General features: G+C 43.3%; 2 protein-coding genes and 1 long non-coding RNA gene across 4 annotated transcripts in view; 1 reads left to right on the plus strand and 2 right to left on the minus strand.

Annotated features, from left to right (window-relative positions):
- vasnb (vasorin b) overlaps positions 1–14,052 on the minus strand; it is a 47,688-nt gene extending 33,636 nt beyond the window's left edge. For both annotated transcript variants that reach the window (XR_007936176.1, XM_028814300.2), the window contains exon 1: positions 13,919–14,052. The gene's annotated coding sequence lies outside the window, so the exon portion shown is untranslated. The remainder of the gene's footprint in view (positions 1–13,918) is intronic.
- The window catches only part of coro7 (coronin 7), a 389,354-nt gene that overhangs the window by 254,077 nt on the left and 120,593 nt on the right, over positions 1–14,684 (plus strand).
- Positions 1–14,684, minus strand: part of LOC127529558 (uncharacterized) — a 112,828-nt gene that overhangs the window by 36,170 nt on the left and 61,974 nt on the right. The window lies entirely within an intron of this gene.

Raw genomic sequence — 14,684 nt, forward strand, 5'->3', positions numbered from 1 at the left:
CGCTGCTTCACACGCGGCTGGGAACTGCTCCAGTGAGAGCTGGAGGTCGCTGTCCGGTGAAGCCACCAGAACCACGTCATCCGCAAATAGCAGTGTGTTTACGTGCGCGGTTATTCACAGAAATCCGATTTCTAAAATGCCATGGAAACCCTTATTCCGGTTACAGAAAAATCAGCTTCTGAGAATCGGAGTAACGCAGGGAGATTTCTCAGCGAATAACCCGATTATGTGGCCTTGTGAACCGATAACAGTTGCCGTTAAGGATTCTGTAGTCTGTGCGCATGTCCGTTGCACTCTGTCAAGTCTGCGCGTGTATTCGCATCACACACGCTTTCGGTTTAAGCGTCCACAAAATGCATTTCCAAACATCTGAGTGATCGCTTTATTCCTTCTCCTGGCTGAAATCATCTGTCTCAATAATTCAGAAATCGCTACATTTATGTCGATGAGCTGAACGTACAGTGGTCGGGTAACACGTTAAAAGTAACGCGCATTACGAAGTCCCATTACTCTTTAAAGGAACTAACAAATGATCACGACAAGATTGTAGGCAAATGTATGTCTCGTTATTATAATAAAAAAAATCTTGGGATGAGACGAGACTAATCCTGCGACGAGATGTGACTTTTTGAAGAGACTATTTGGAAGGAAGTCCCACGAAATGGAGACTTTTGCCATGAGATTCTTTCAGGTCATACTTACAACTATTTTCAAACAAGACCACGGTCATCAGATGCATTCTGGCACTTAACCTGGACAGACACCGATCCATTAAAGGGCTAACTTATGAACACACACACACACATACACTTAAGAAGATCCAGTTTAGAATCACCCATTCATCTAAATATGGAAGCGAGAAACGATGAAGTCAAACGAATGAACGTGAAAATTGTCGATCGGAATTGCGTACTCACCGGTGGAAATTAAGGGGACTGGAGTCAGGAAGCACTTCTCTGTGCAAAGAATTGTGGGAATCTGGAATGAACTACCGAGACACGTAGTGAAGGAGAAACCTTGAGGACCTTTAAGAAGGACCTGAATGAGATTTTGGGGCAGCACAGCTCTGAGCCAAACAAATGAGCCTGATGGACTGAATGGTCTCCCCTCGCTTGTCACTTCAGTTCATTTAATGTCAGATACCTTCAGCTTCTACTTGAGGAGTTTGCTCATCGGCAACATTTACGTTTACCTCAGTCACTTTCCTGAATTCTATCTCTACATTTACCCAGTTATGGCCGTTGGGTACTTTCATCCAGCACTGGTTCAGAGTCCCACTGAGGGTCACCACCTGGTCTTCACGGTCCACTGGCTTAGCCTGATTAATGTGCCAAGCTCAAGCGTTTCTCTGTCTTACACGTTTTGTATGCAAGTAGAGACAGGAGTACAAGTTACTTGGGGGGACGTCACACATCAGATGATCAGTTCACTTCAACGGACCACCGCCAGACAGCTGCCGATTGAGGGGCACTCCAGCAGGGCACTCTGAATCCCACACAAGATATGGCCGAGCTACTGGTGAGCATAACCCCCAGTGGAAACTGAGAGACCACACCGGCCATTAGTGTGGAAAATGTTTAACCCAATTAGTCACAGCGGCCAGCTAAGCCCCCTAAGGGCACCTCGGTGGTCTGTTAATCATTGCAGTTTTTTTTTTAAAGCAGGAAAATTCAGACTTTTTGGGGTTTTTTTTGTCACAAAAGAATTACAACTGTCGCTGCTAAAAAACCAGTCCAGGTGAGCACGTCCTGATCGCCGAGGTGGAGGTTCATGCCCCCCACTCGATGCAGCAGCCAAGTGTGAAATTACAGGCCCCCTCGACATGCGCCACATCTGCGTTTTCAGCAAGTGAAAATGCTCTCGCTGTACCTGAAACCAGATAGGACGCTCGCACAAAGGGCTTCCTTGTATTCTGGTGTCGTGGCTGTCAGAAGTTGGGAACCCTTCAAACCTGAGTCGTCGTCGTCGACCCCCCCTCCCCCCCCCCAAACACCCCCTTAAGTGCCGTTAACCCTCTTGAGGTTCCACACCTTTGGCTTTAGGTCTCTTCGAATCTCAAACAGGGGAATGGCAGCACACAAAGAGCGAGTGTCTCTTAAAGGAAATGAAAATGTAATCACTCCTCTGTGCCAACTAATTCATACCGTGCCGCTGGCTTCTCAGAGCTAAACGGGCACAATTTTTTTGTGAGGCCCCGAATGTTGGCGCCTGCCGCTGGGTTCCGCATCGCTGCCCAGGGCTTTCGTTAAACACTTGCATATTCTTTCATGGGTACGAGGTGTGCCACCTTACTTTCTTTGGGTTTGGTGGCACACGGTTTTTGCCGTTTGTGGGGTCACCTGATCACTTGTGGCACTCCGGTGCAGCACCCGTAGGCTCAAAGCGTGGGGTCAAGTGAATATGTTAGCGTTTATTTATTTACCTGCGTGTTAATTAATTAATTAATTTATTTATTTATGATTTATTTGTTTCCATCTTTCATACGCAACAGCCATGCAGTGAGCTTGTAGACGGGGCTAAAACCATCAACAGTGAACTTATTGCACCTTTCACAACGAATACCACTAAACTAGAGTGTAGGCTTAGAGGGGCGTGGCCTGAAATGGTGTATTTTATAGCGCCTTTCATAGTGAACATCATCCCATCATGCTCGGTGGGTGGATTACAGTTTTGTTGACCATGCCACGGCATTTCAAAGTCAAAACACAATTGTTTTAGTAGTCAAACAGAGTGAAATGAAGTGACTCGCTCAGGGTGGTGGGCAGCTGTTTATATTTTATAACTCCTTTCATGGTAGACATCGCCATGTGGAGCTTTACAGGTAAACTCTAGTTATAGCCTGAAGGGGCTTTGGTCATTCAGGCACATATCAATGGTATCCATTTTGATAAAATCGCATGTTTTCAGAAGTCTGATTTTGAAACATAAAGGCACAGAGTTCGCGTTCCAGTCCCCTCAAAACATGCGTGTCAGGCTGATGGGCGACTTTACCTGGAGAGGAGTGCCCTGGCGTGACGTCAAAGTTTGGTTCCTGCCTTGTGCCTTACGCTGCCAGGATAAATGAAACCCCATGACCCTGAACTGGATTTGATAAATGGACCGGAAGATGGATTCCTCAAAACCAAGCCTGAAGTTAGGATTGTTACAATTAATGACATCGGATAGCTTTAAAGGGACAAAGATTGACTTTGTCTGAGACTCAGACTGCTGATGGTCAAGAAGAGTGGTCATTCATAGTAATTTATCAAAATGCACGCCGGCACTCAGCTACCACACATTAGAAACCGAGTACTTTTGTTTTTTGTCCTAGTGAATCTTTCCATATAACAGTGACATAAATATATGTTGCATTTATCATTCCAACAGATGGTGCTTCATAAACATTTGTAGTAAGAAAATGAATAGCTACAAATGTTTGTGATGCACCATCTGTTGGAATGATAAATGCAGTGCATTCTATTACTACATGCATTGCTACATGCACTACAAAATACATTACAAAATGCATTGAATTTGTCATTCCAACAGATGGTGCATCACAAACATTTAATGTGATGGATGGGCAAGACTGTCATTTGGGCTCTAGTGAATCTGTCCATTGTCTAATTGCAGTTTTCCCTCCAGCCTGCTGTGTAAAATAATTCAAGTGCCATAATTAACTTCATCCAAGTTAAAACCCACCTTAATAAAATGACAAGCATCTGTGTGCCCCTGTGGTTGCTATGCCTCTATCATTCCAACAGATGGTGCATCTCAGACATTAACACTGCTTTTATGAATCCCATACCAAATGGCATATAACAGAGACATATGCGTTGCATTTGTCATTCCAACAGATGGTGAATCACAAACACTTGTAGTAATAAAATCAATTATTACAAATTTTTGTGATGAACCATCTGTTAGAATAACAAATGCAGTGCATTTTACTACAACTTGCATTACAAAATATATTCCAATAGATGGTACATTGCAAACATTAATGCTGAGGTCTACGTTGATTATTTAAACTTCAACCCATTTTAGACGGTTGGTCCAGCTAGTCAACCGTAATAAAAGGAAAAGTGTCTGTGCATCTGTATGTCTGTCCGCTTACCAAGTCTTTGTCATTGCAACAGATGGTGTATCACAAACATTTGTAGTATTAAATGCATTCTACTTGTTATTCCAACAAATGGTGCATCTCAAACATTAACATTGCTTTTTATGAATCCCATACCAAATGGCATACAACAGAAACATATACATTGTATTTTTCATTCCAACGGATGGTGCATCACAAACATTTATAGTAATGCATTTTATTACTACGCATGTTTGCGATGTACCATCTGTTGAAATGACAAATGCCATGCATTTTATTACTACATGCACCACAAAATACATTCCAGTAGATGGTGCACTGCAAATGTTGATGCTGAGGTCAACATTGATTACTTAGTTTTCAACCTGTCTTAGATGTGTAGCACAGCTAATTCACCTTCATAAAAGGATAAGTGTATGTGTGTCTCTGTGTTGCATCATAAACAGTTTTAGTAATGAAATGCACCGCAGTTGTCATTCTAACAGATGGTGCATCACAAACAACACTGCTTTCACAAATCCCATACCAAAATGACATATAACAGAGACATATGCATTATATTTGTCAATCCAACAGATGGCGCATCACAAACACTTGATGTGATTTATAGTTCTGTTTCTCTGTGAATACACACTTATTTTTTAACCACATTGCAGCTACCAGATGAAAACAATACAAATTGCATAAATTTAAATATCCTGGTATGTCTCACGATGTTTGACATGCAACTGTAAAGATCATTTTGAATCACTGCATCGCTCAGTTCAGGCCGGTTCTCGTCAGCCCTCCCTTATTACCCCTGTCCCCTCTGTGCAGCTGTTCAGTGAAGCCCCGCTGACAAGTGACGTTTTTCCCACATGTTTTTGTCTGCTCCATTATTTTCACTCCGGACTCTTGTTTTGTCTCCTTTTACATTAAAAGCCTGTCAAAGGGTGCAGCAGTGCAGTCCAGTGGGCTGTCCATGCGGTGTGTCGTCAGGGTCCCAGATGGTGACTGATCTGCTGCCCCCGTTTGAGGTCGGCATGTTATCAATTAACCCGCATGTTACATCAGATGTTTGTATTTATTCTGCTTTTTTGAAAGGCCATTGAACTGGAAATGTGCAGCCCAGAAATGCCTTTTCATCATTCACAGCTGCTAACCCCTGACCGCCAAAGCCGCGCCATCAGCGTCACATGCCAACAGCATGAAAATGGCAATCTGGGCACGATGTCCTCACATTTCCAGTCCCATTCCAGGATAATCCACTGAGAGATGGGATTGATGTCACTGGTGTAGCGCACAAGACACCCTGAGGGGCTGTCACTGCCACCAGTGCCCTGAGCCACACACAGCATGGCTCTCATCTTACCTTTTGATTGGCTAGCACTGTATATGCACCACGAATCAGTTTTGTTAATCACTTTTACATGGCGTCTTCCCCAGTGCACAAATGTAGACTGCCTTTGCTCATTTCACTTGTAGACACATGCAGTTCTTCTTGCGTCACCGCCCGTCTATCCCTGGGTGCACCAGTCTTTCTTGCACATCCCAGTGGTGTGCAAATTAGGTAAACTGGTGACTCTAAATTTGCCCAGTATAAGGTAATGGACTGGCATGCCCTTCAGGGTGGCTTTCTGCCTTGCGCCTGATGCTGCTGGGTTAGGAATTCACAAATCGTGGTCAGCAGAAGGGAAGCGTGGACTGAAATTCAGACCCTCATTGCAAAGAGGCTCACGGAAAGACTGCAGCTTCGGGAGGCCATTCAGAGTGGACTGTCAGACAGATGGACAGACAAGAAAGGCACTACATGATAGAGAAGGGCAACATATAAAAAACTGATAGCTTGGAAAGACACTATAAAATAAACAGACATGAAAGGCACTATATGATAGGGAATGGCAGTATATCATACAGATAGATAAAGGAAATACATGAAAGACTAATAAATTGATGGGAAAGGCACTATAAAATAGACAGACATGAAATTCACTACATGATAGACAAAGGCTTTATATAATACATAGGTAAAGGCACTATATAAAAATAGATAGCTTGGAAAGACACTATAAAGTAGACAAGCATGAAAGGCAGTATATGACTAATAGATAGATCTGTAAGGCGCTACATAATAGATAGATTGATTAAAGGCACTATAAGATAGATAGATAGATAGATAGATAGATAGATAGATAGATAGATAGATAGATAGATAAAAGGCACTATATATTAGATAGATAGAAACATAAGAGACTGCAGGCACACATTTCCTAATAACTAGATGATTGTAATCTTAAGTAAGCTAACAAGACTCAAAGACACCGCTAACATGGATGCTCTTCTGTCGAAGTACATGAACAGAGTTGTGTCTTCACTTCTTGTAAAGTGACCAGAATTGCACATACTTCTGGGTTACAGTACTTCATGTCAATTCTGCCTTCAGCAGCTCCATCATCAATGAAGAGAAGTGTGCCACTAGAAGTCACTATAAGATAGATAGATAAACGGCACTATAAGATAGATAGATAGATAGATGTGAAAGGCACTATATGACAGATAGATAGATAGATACATAAAAGGCACTATAAGACAGATAGATTGATTGATTAAAGGCACTATAAGACAGATAGATAGATAGATAGATAGATAGATAGATAGATAGATAGATGTGAAAGTCACTATATAACAGATAGATAGATAAAAGACACTGTAAGATAGATAGATTGATTAAAGGTACTATAAGACAGATATATAGTGCCTTTCACATCTATCTATCTAACAGATAGATAGATAGATAGATAGATAGATAGATAGATAGATAGATAGATAGATAGATAGATAGATGTGAAAGGCAGTATATAACAGATAGATAGATAAAAGGCACTATAAGATAGATAGATAGATGTGAAAGGCACTATATAACAGATAGATCTGTAAGGCACTACATAATAGATAGATAGACGGACAGACCTACATGAGAGACACTATATAATTGATAGATAATACTTTATTTGTCCCAAGGAGGATATTTACTACAATACTACTACTACACTAATTCTCCAGTGAGGGGGCTGCCCTGTGGTAGGTGCTGGTGGGCTGCCCCAGATATGGCTTTCCCTGTTTTACTTCCTCCTTTTTTTCTCGTTTTCTTGTATTTTATGTTCCCCTTTAGAGCTGTTGTGATGTCTTGTCGTTTATTTTTTCCTTCCTTGTGTTTGTTCTTCTCGATATTTGAGTCTACTTGTGCTCTGCTCTTTCTCTCCATCACATCTTTCTAGCATGGCATTTTACCAACCAGGCAGCGACCAATGTCTGTATGCACAAAGTGTGTTTGAGTGCGTTGTCTTCTCTTGTGGTCCCAGAGAGTGGTGAATTGTGACATGTTCAGGTACAAACTGCCCATACTGCTCTCCTATAGCGCCTTTCAGAGCCGTGTCCAGACAGACATTCTTGCCACCCTGGTCAGTATGTGCTGGCGATTCTTGTGATGTTCTGCTTTGCTACTTTGATGCCCTTTTGACACGACTGTGCCCAGCTGCCAATGCACTAGAAGAACGTTCTCACAAGTAAATCCTACAAACACCACCAATTCAGGGCACACCTGACAGCAGCGCACAGAGGACAGACGAGTCTCGACATCGGGTGGGCATGGCCCTGATAACACCCAGGCTTGTATTCAGCCTTGGCACATTTGTGGCCCGTGCTCCTGGGTTTTGCTCCTCGCCTGTTCATTTCCTGCCGACCACGCTATCACGTCTTGGTGTCCAGGGCCTCCCCAACTGCTGCTCCAACTCGGCTTTTGAAAGGTAACACATGCAGGAGATCTGAGTTTGGTCAAATCCGGGATGTGAACAGGGAAGGCGTTCTCACCCTGCAAGTGTGGGAAAACAAACAGAACAGATTGTGCGACACACACGAACACAAAGAGAGCTGTGATTTGTGTACTTATACAACAGCTGGTGTTTGACATCAGGCACATTTAAACAAAACAGACGTGTCATAGCGGAGTGCGTGGTGGAGCGCATACAGGACCCTCTTCTTTGAATGATTTCGCTTTTTGGTTTTTAAGGCACGGAGCATACAGTACGGTATACAGCGCCTTACAGAAACCAAACCTCCCTCAGGTTAATGATGGGGATTTCCATAACATGGAGGCCAGCAGTCACACACGCACTCCTATCATGCCAGAAATGGCATAGCTCCGCAGTTATTCATCTCTATCCCTGATTAACCTTAACTCGGATCTGTCCAAGAAGGACGCGGCTTTGAAACTTGGCATCGTCACCTCGTAAGGAGTGGCGCCTCAGCGCTACGTGGATCAGGCAGACAATGCCGTGTTGTGTCACTGAGTTAGAATCAAGCCAGACTGCACCGAGCACATTAACGTTCGATATGCCCCATGGCGGGGATTGAATTCTGCACAATTTTTTCCACGGGAGTGTTCCTGGTCTCCAGAACATTCTCCCTGCTCTTTTATTTCTTCCAGGTGTTTTCAGGCAGGCACTCATAGAAATGGCGGTCCTGTGTGGTGCATTTATTTAATGTCGTCGTCATTATTATGTTAAATGTGGGTGGTGCTGGACTGGCAAGTACAAGTAGGTGACATTAACCCTCACCGGTGACGCCCAGCGTGACAGCAAACAAGTCACTTCGTCTGCCAAAAGATGAATTGAGAAAACAGGCGCCAAACCTGTAGTGCATCTCAGAATGGCGCCTACAACGAAAGGTGCAATACGTGAAATAACAAGCTTTGATTCAGTCCTCTTTAATGTGCTCACTGCGAAAGGCGCTCTATATATAAAAAAAAAATCACTAATATGATTTGTGTGACAATTGGAATGGCCCCTACTATGAAAGGCACTATATAAAAAAATCAAAGGGTTGTAGATTCAGTTCTTACTAATGCCACTTGTGTGACCCTTGGAATGGTGGTCACAATGAAAGGCACTATATAAAAATCAAAGGCTTGTAGATTCAATTCTTACTAATGCCACTTGTGTGACACTTAGAATGTCCCATACTATGAAAGGCGCTATATACAAAAATCACAGGCTTGTAGATTCAATCCTCGCTAATACGACTTGTGTGACTCTTGGAATGGCCCCTACTATGAAAGGCACTATATAAAAAAAATCAAAGGCTTATAGATTCAGTTCTTACTAATGCCACTTGTGTGACCCTTGGAATGGTGGTCACAATGAAAGGCACTATATAAAAATCAAAGGCTTGTAGATTCAATTCTTACTAATGCCACTTGTGTGACACTTGGAATTTCCCATAATATGAAAGGCGCTATATAAAAAAATCAAAGGCTTCTAGATTCAATTCTTACTAATGCCACTTGTGTGACACATGGAATGGTGGTCACAATGAAAGGCACTATATAAAAAATCAAAGGCTTGTTGATTCAGTCCTTGCTAATATAACTTGCATGACGCTTGGAATGGTGCCAACTGTGAAAGGCGCTATATAACAATATATAAAAATCAAAGGCTTGTTGATTCATTTCTCACTAATGTCATTTGTGTGACCTTTGGGATGGTTCATACTATGAAAGATGACTTCTATAATGATAGGATTGTAGATTCATCTGTCAATATTGTAACTTGTGTGACCCTTGGAATGGTGCTCTCTCTCACTCATATATATATATATATATATATATATAATATGGTTGAAATAGTTTTACTGTCAAATAATGTAAAGAGTACGCGACACGTGTTTCGCCCTAATTCTGGGCTCATCAGGCGTACACACTCACTGCACCCCCTCTCGGGAATTGAACCTCGGACGTCAGCGGCGAAGGCCCTAACGTTGCGCCACGGCGTGTGGTTCGTTTATTTGACAGCATGTAGATCGGGGTAATTACATTCATGGCATTCGTAGTCTGAATCACAATCTGATTGTATAGGTGGTTACCTACCAGGTAACGCTTGTGATTGGTCAGCAAGTCGGCTAACATCCGTCACGGCGCCCTCTTATTTGACAGTAAAACTATTTCAACCATTCTGTGATCTGCTTCTCGCAACTGAAAGAGGGCACCGTGGCGGATGTTAGCCCTACTAATGTTACTTGTGTGACCCTTGGAAAGGTGCTCACTGTGAAAGGCCCTATATATAGTCATTGGCTTTATATTCAGCGCTCAATATTGTCACTTGTGTCACCCTTGGAATGGTGCGCAGTATATGAAAGGCACCATTTAAAGTTACAGGCTGGTATATTAAATTGTCACTGCTTATCACTTGTGAGTACTACTCCAAGGGTCACACTCCACTAGGAAGGGTACCTTATATAATCACAAGCTTATAGATTCTGTCATCAATACTGTCATTCATGTGACCTATGGAGTACCTCACTTAATGTCACTTGTGTGACCCTTGGGATGGCGCCCACTGTAAAAGGTGCTATAGTACATATAATCACAGGCTTTTAGATTCATTGCTCAATATTGTCACTCGCGTGACATCTCAATTTGAAAGGTGCTATGTTAATAAAAATGATAGGCGCTCGATTAAAGTCACAAGCTAGTAAAGGTGTCGTCCTGTACGCGCCTCCCTCTGTTCACTTTAGAGAATGTGGTAAGCAGGATGCACATCTGGGCCAGTACACGCTATGAAAGGCGCTATATTCAACATGGGCTCAACATGGGGATCAAAGTAGTACATCTGAACAGCACCGCGGAACGGAGTTGAATACGAAAGGCGAAACATAAAAGTAGGAGATCACAGAATTTGGTCTTCACTGCCAGCGGCTGGCGTGGCTCTGAACAAGTCATTCATTTTCCAGCGTTCACAATGTAAAACTATCGCGCAAAAACGAGCACAATGGATTTTGTGAAAGGCGCTATATCAAATTAAAAGCCCACATATTCCGTCCCCCATCTTGTTTAAACTATCCATCCATCCATCCATCCATTTCCCAACCCGCTGAATCCGAACACAGGGTCACGGGGGTCTGCTGGAGCCAATCCCAGTCAACACAGGGCACAAGGCAGGAACCAATCCTGGGCAGGGTGCCAACCCACTGCAGGACACACACAAACACAAGCACACACTAGAATCGCCAATCCACCTAACCTACATGTCTTTGGACTGTGGGAGAAAGCCGGAGCGCCCGGAGGAAACCCACGCAGACACGGGGAGAACATGCAAACTCCACACAGTGAGGACCCGGGAAGCGAACCCAGGTCCCCAGGTCCCCCAACTGCGAGGCAGCAGTGCTACCCACTGCGCCACCGTGCCGCCCTCTTGTTTTCTCATATTACAACATGTATAAAGTGTTTTGCCACATGAACGAGTCGCGTCACCTGCCAGAACTGAGGATAAGCGCCGAACTGTTCAGCACCTTGGCGTGGTTTTCATTTTGAGAAGCGCTATAAAATCACGAGCTCCCATATGCAGACACTGCTCGGTCTCCACTGAATTTTCTGTAAAATGTACAAGTCCCGTCCATCTAATGCTGCTTTTGTGGTAATTTGTAAGTCGCTTTATGTTAATTTCAGCTAAAATAACAAACGTTACGTCTCCTTCCATCAAGTTGCGGAGCGTCACCTGGTCGTTTAATGCAGCATGGCATGGGCACGACGTCTTCATTGTAAATCATTATAGGAATGAGCCCAGCAAACATTTTCATAAACATGTGAATGCGACGGACCTGTGCATCTAATTGGAGTCGGAGCTTGACGGAGGTGCAAGAAGATGGCTCACCTGAAATGTAAATCCACAAGGATGTCATCTCAAGCCCCATTACAGCCACCCCGTCAAAGCCCCTTCACCACCACACTGTTAAGATGTAAAAAAAATAAAATAAAAAAAAAAACCTTAAAATAGAATTTAAAGTGCTATGTGAAAGAGATTCATCCCCATCCGTGCCTCATGGTGTGACCCTGAGCGAGCGAATTAAACTGTCACGGCTCCAAAAGTAGAAAAATGCGCAACTGCACATTATTGAGGTTTAAGTTACTTGGAATTTCCACATCTCTGGAACAGGAAAAGAAAAAACAAACAAAACAAATCCTGCACATATGAATGACGAAATAGTCCTGGCAGACAGAGTGGCATAGTGGCAAAGGCTGCGAAGTGATGCCACTTCATCCCCTGTTGTAATCCGGAGTGAGGCGCTGAACCTAGCGTTACAAAATGGGGAATACAGCTGCGCCTTATCTTGAGATGGTTTCCTCTATAGAAAGATGCTATAAAATTACAGGAATAAAGATTTAACCCCACAAGTGACACCATGTGTGACCCGACGTGAGTCACTTCCTTCAGGACAGAGAAATAATGTGCTAAACTGGGAGGCTGTTCGCTATAGAAAGGCACTGTATAAAATGAAAACGTCGCACAGGTTTACACCTCACCACTGACCGACTGTGTGACCCCGAGAAAGTGAATTAACCGGACACTGCTATTATTGCGGAAACAAGGAAAGAAACTGAACCTTATGGTAATGACTTGGAAATCGCTCTAGAAAGGAAAAAAGCAGTTCAGAAAAATAAATGGAAGGACAGTCAGTATAGTTCGCATCCTGCGTGCTGGGGCCCCCTGGTGGCCACGGCGCGGGGCTACTGGTTCAATCACTGCCACGGTCTCCCAAAGTGACCATAAGCAAATGATTTAACTTGGAAAAATGAGCTATGAAAAGGTGTAAGGAAAACTGCTTTAGCATTTACCATGAAAGATGCTTTATAAAATGAAAAGTCACAAATCCGATCCAAGTCATTGGCTTACTGTCGCTTAACCATCACTGCACAGCATGGAAACGATCACTGCAGCTATTTGTAAACTGTTATAGATAGATGTGCTAAATGTGCGGAAAAAAACACGCACAAAACAACAAGAGGTTTAATTTTAAATACCTTAAGGTGGTCCACCGTGAACCACGAAACTACTGATTTAGTGCCCATCAGTGTCCCACTGCTTGTCCGAATGAGTCGTTTAATCCAAAATATGCCATCCATTTCTATTGGCCGATCACTCGTACCCCACTTTCGTACATCACCTTAGTCATCATTTCAATAATTTTCCATGAATGTTACACTTTTCATTGTAAAATGCTAAAGAAAACAATACTTTTGACTATCTTTGGGTTTGCTTTTCTTTTGAGGTTTTCACGTGGTCATAATTCTGCGGTGAATTCTAAATGCTCTTCAATCGTAAGTGACCCCCGTAGATTCGTGCTGCTGTCTTGGAAATAACGTACAATAACAGACGGGAATATGGATTAAGGGATGGATGATCACTGTAGCAGTCTTAGATCTCCATAACTGGTTGCTTACTTGATTACTCATACCAAAGCGGACCACCACTCGAAAGGGAAGCTTTAACAGTTAGATGAAATAAACTGATGCCAAATAAAGTCAGTTCTCCCGGCGCACCGGAATAAAGGCAGCTAGAGGAGAAGTGATGGGGCGCAGCAGAAAGCTGGCGCGCGTGGAAATTGGTCTTTTTGATCAGCCTCCGTATCAGAGACAGATAGAAAAGAAAAGCGAGACGGAGCCAGTTCGAGATCCCGAGACTAGAGGCAGCCAGGAATTGTACGCGATCGGGTTTCACGTGTTACAATGTAGTTGACTAACCGGCAAAAACACAATTGAGTGTGCAAGCACTGCTCATCCTTGGCGAGCGCACAGAAAGGCAACGAGACAGATGGTGCGCGTGTTCGTTTTAGGTGGAATACGATATTTAACTCTTCTAAATCCCATACAAGAGCCTGGGATTCCCTAGGATTTTAGTCCATTCACTTTATAGAATGCCAAGGTAAAGAGGGACGGGGGATACCAGAAACACAACCAAGCCTGCGCACGCCCTCCACCAGTTTTAAGAACCTCTGCACAAGAAATGCATTCTTTAGACTTACCGAGTCCGTAGGACCTTCTTCGCGACTTGATAAAAACCCTAGGCAGACTCGTGGAGACTACGCTCGTCCACAACACGAAGGAGTAGCAGCAATCCCCACCTCCACTGAACGCCAGTCCCGTGTGTATCTCCTAAACGCCTCATAAACCCGAGCGTTTAAGAGTTTAAGGGGTGGGGCTTTGAGTGGAGTGGGCGTGGCCACCATCGCCAGTTTCGTGATTGGCTGCTAGTAGACCGAAGAATTCGAGAGGAGTGTAAGTTTAGAAGTGTCGGGAGCCGGTATTTATATTAACCCATTAAAGACCTTAATGGGAACAGAGCGGCGTAAGAAATCCGTGAGATCAGTGAAGTGGAGTGTTCGTCCAGCGCGGGGCTCTTTGAAGCTTCCTGGAAGCTTTTAGAAATTGCTTCTTGTTAGATTCTATTTCGGTTTTTAGGATGGCTTGCTGCACAGATGTATGCGCTGTTGGTACCCAATTTGATTTTTTCACATCCACGGTGAATTGAGCATAGTTAATAAATCTCTTTTAATGTGACGAGTGACTCCTTATGTCACCATCTTCTTGTCTATCATCCTCTGCCCTGTTAGAATGTTGTCCCGTTATTCTTTACCCGTTTTTATTTTCTTAGGAAAAACTTTTACGATTAAAATAATCGTGGCCAAATTGTTATTGTGTACTCCAGGTGAAAATCCATAGAGGAAGTGACAGTTGCGCTCATCCCGAACATTTAAGACATCTCCGTTGGTCAAAGAGTATGAGGCTGGA

Source organism: Erpetoichthys calabaricus, chromosome 11, assembly GCF_900747795.2.
Source record: "Erpetoichthys calabaricus chromosome 11, fErpCal1.3, whole genome shotgun sequence".
Classification (NCBI taxonomy): Eukaryota; Metazoa; Chordata; class Cladistia; order Polypteriformes; family Polypteridae; genus Erpetoichthys; species Erpetoichthys calabaricus.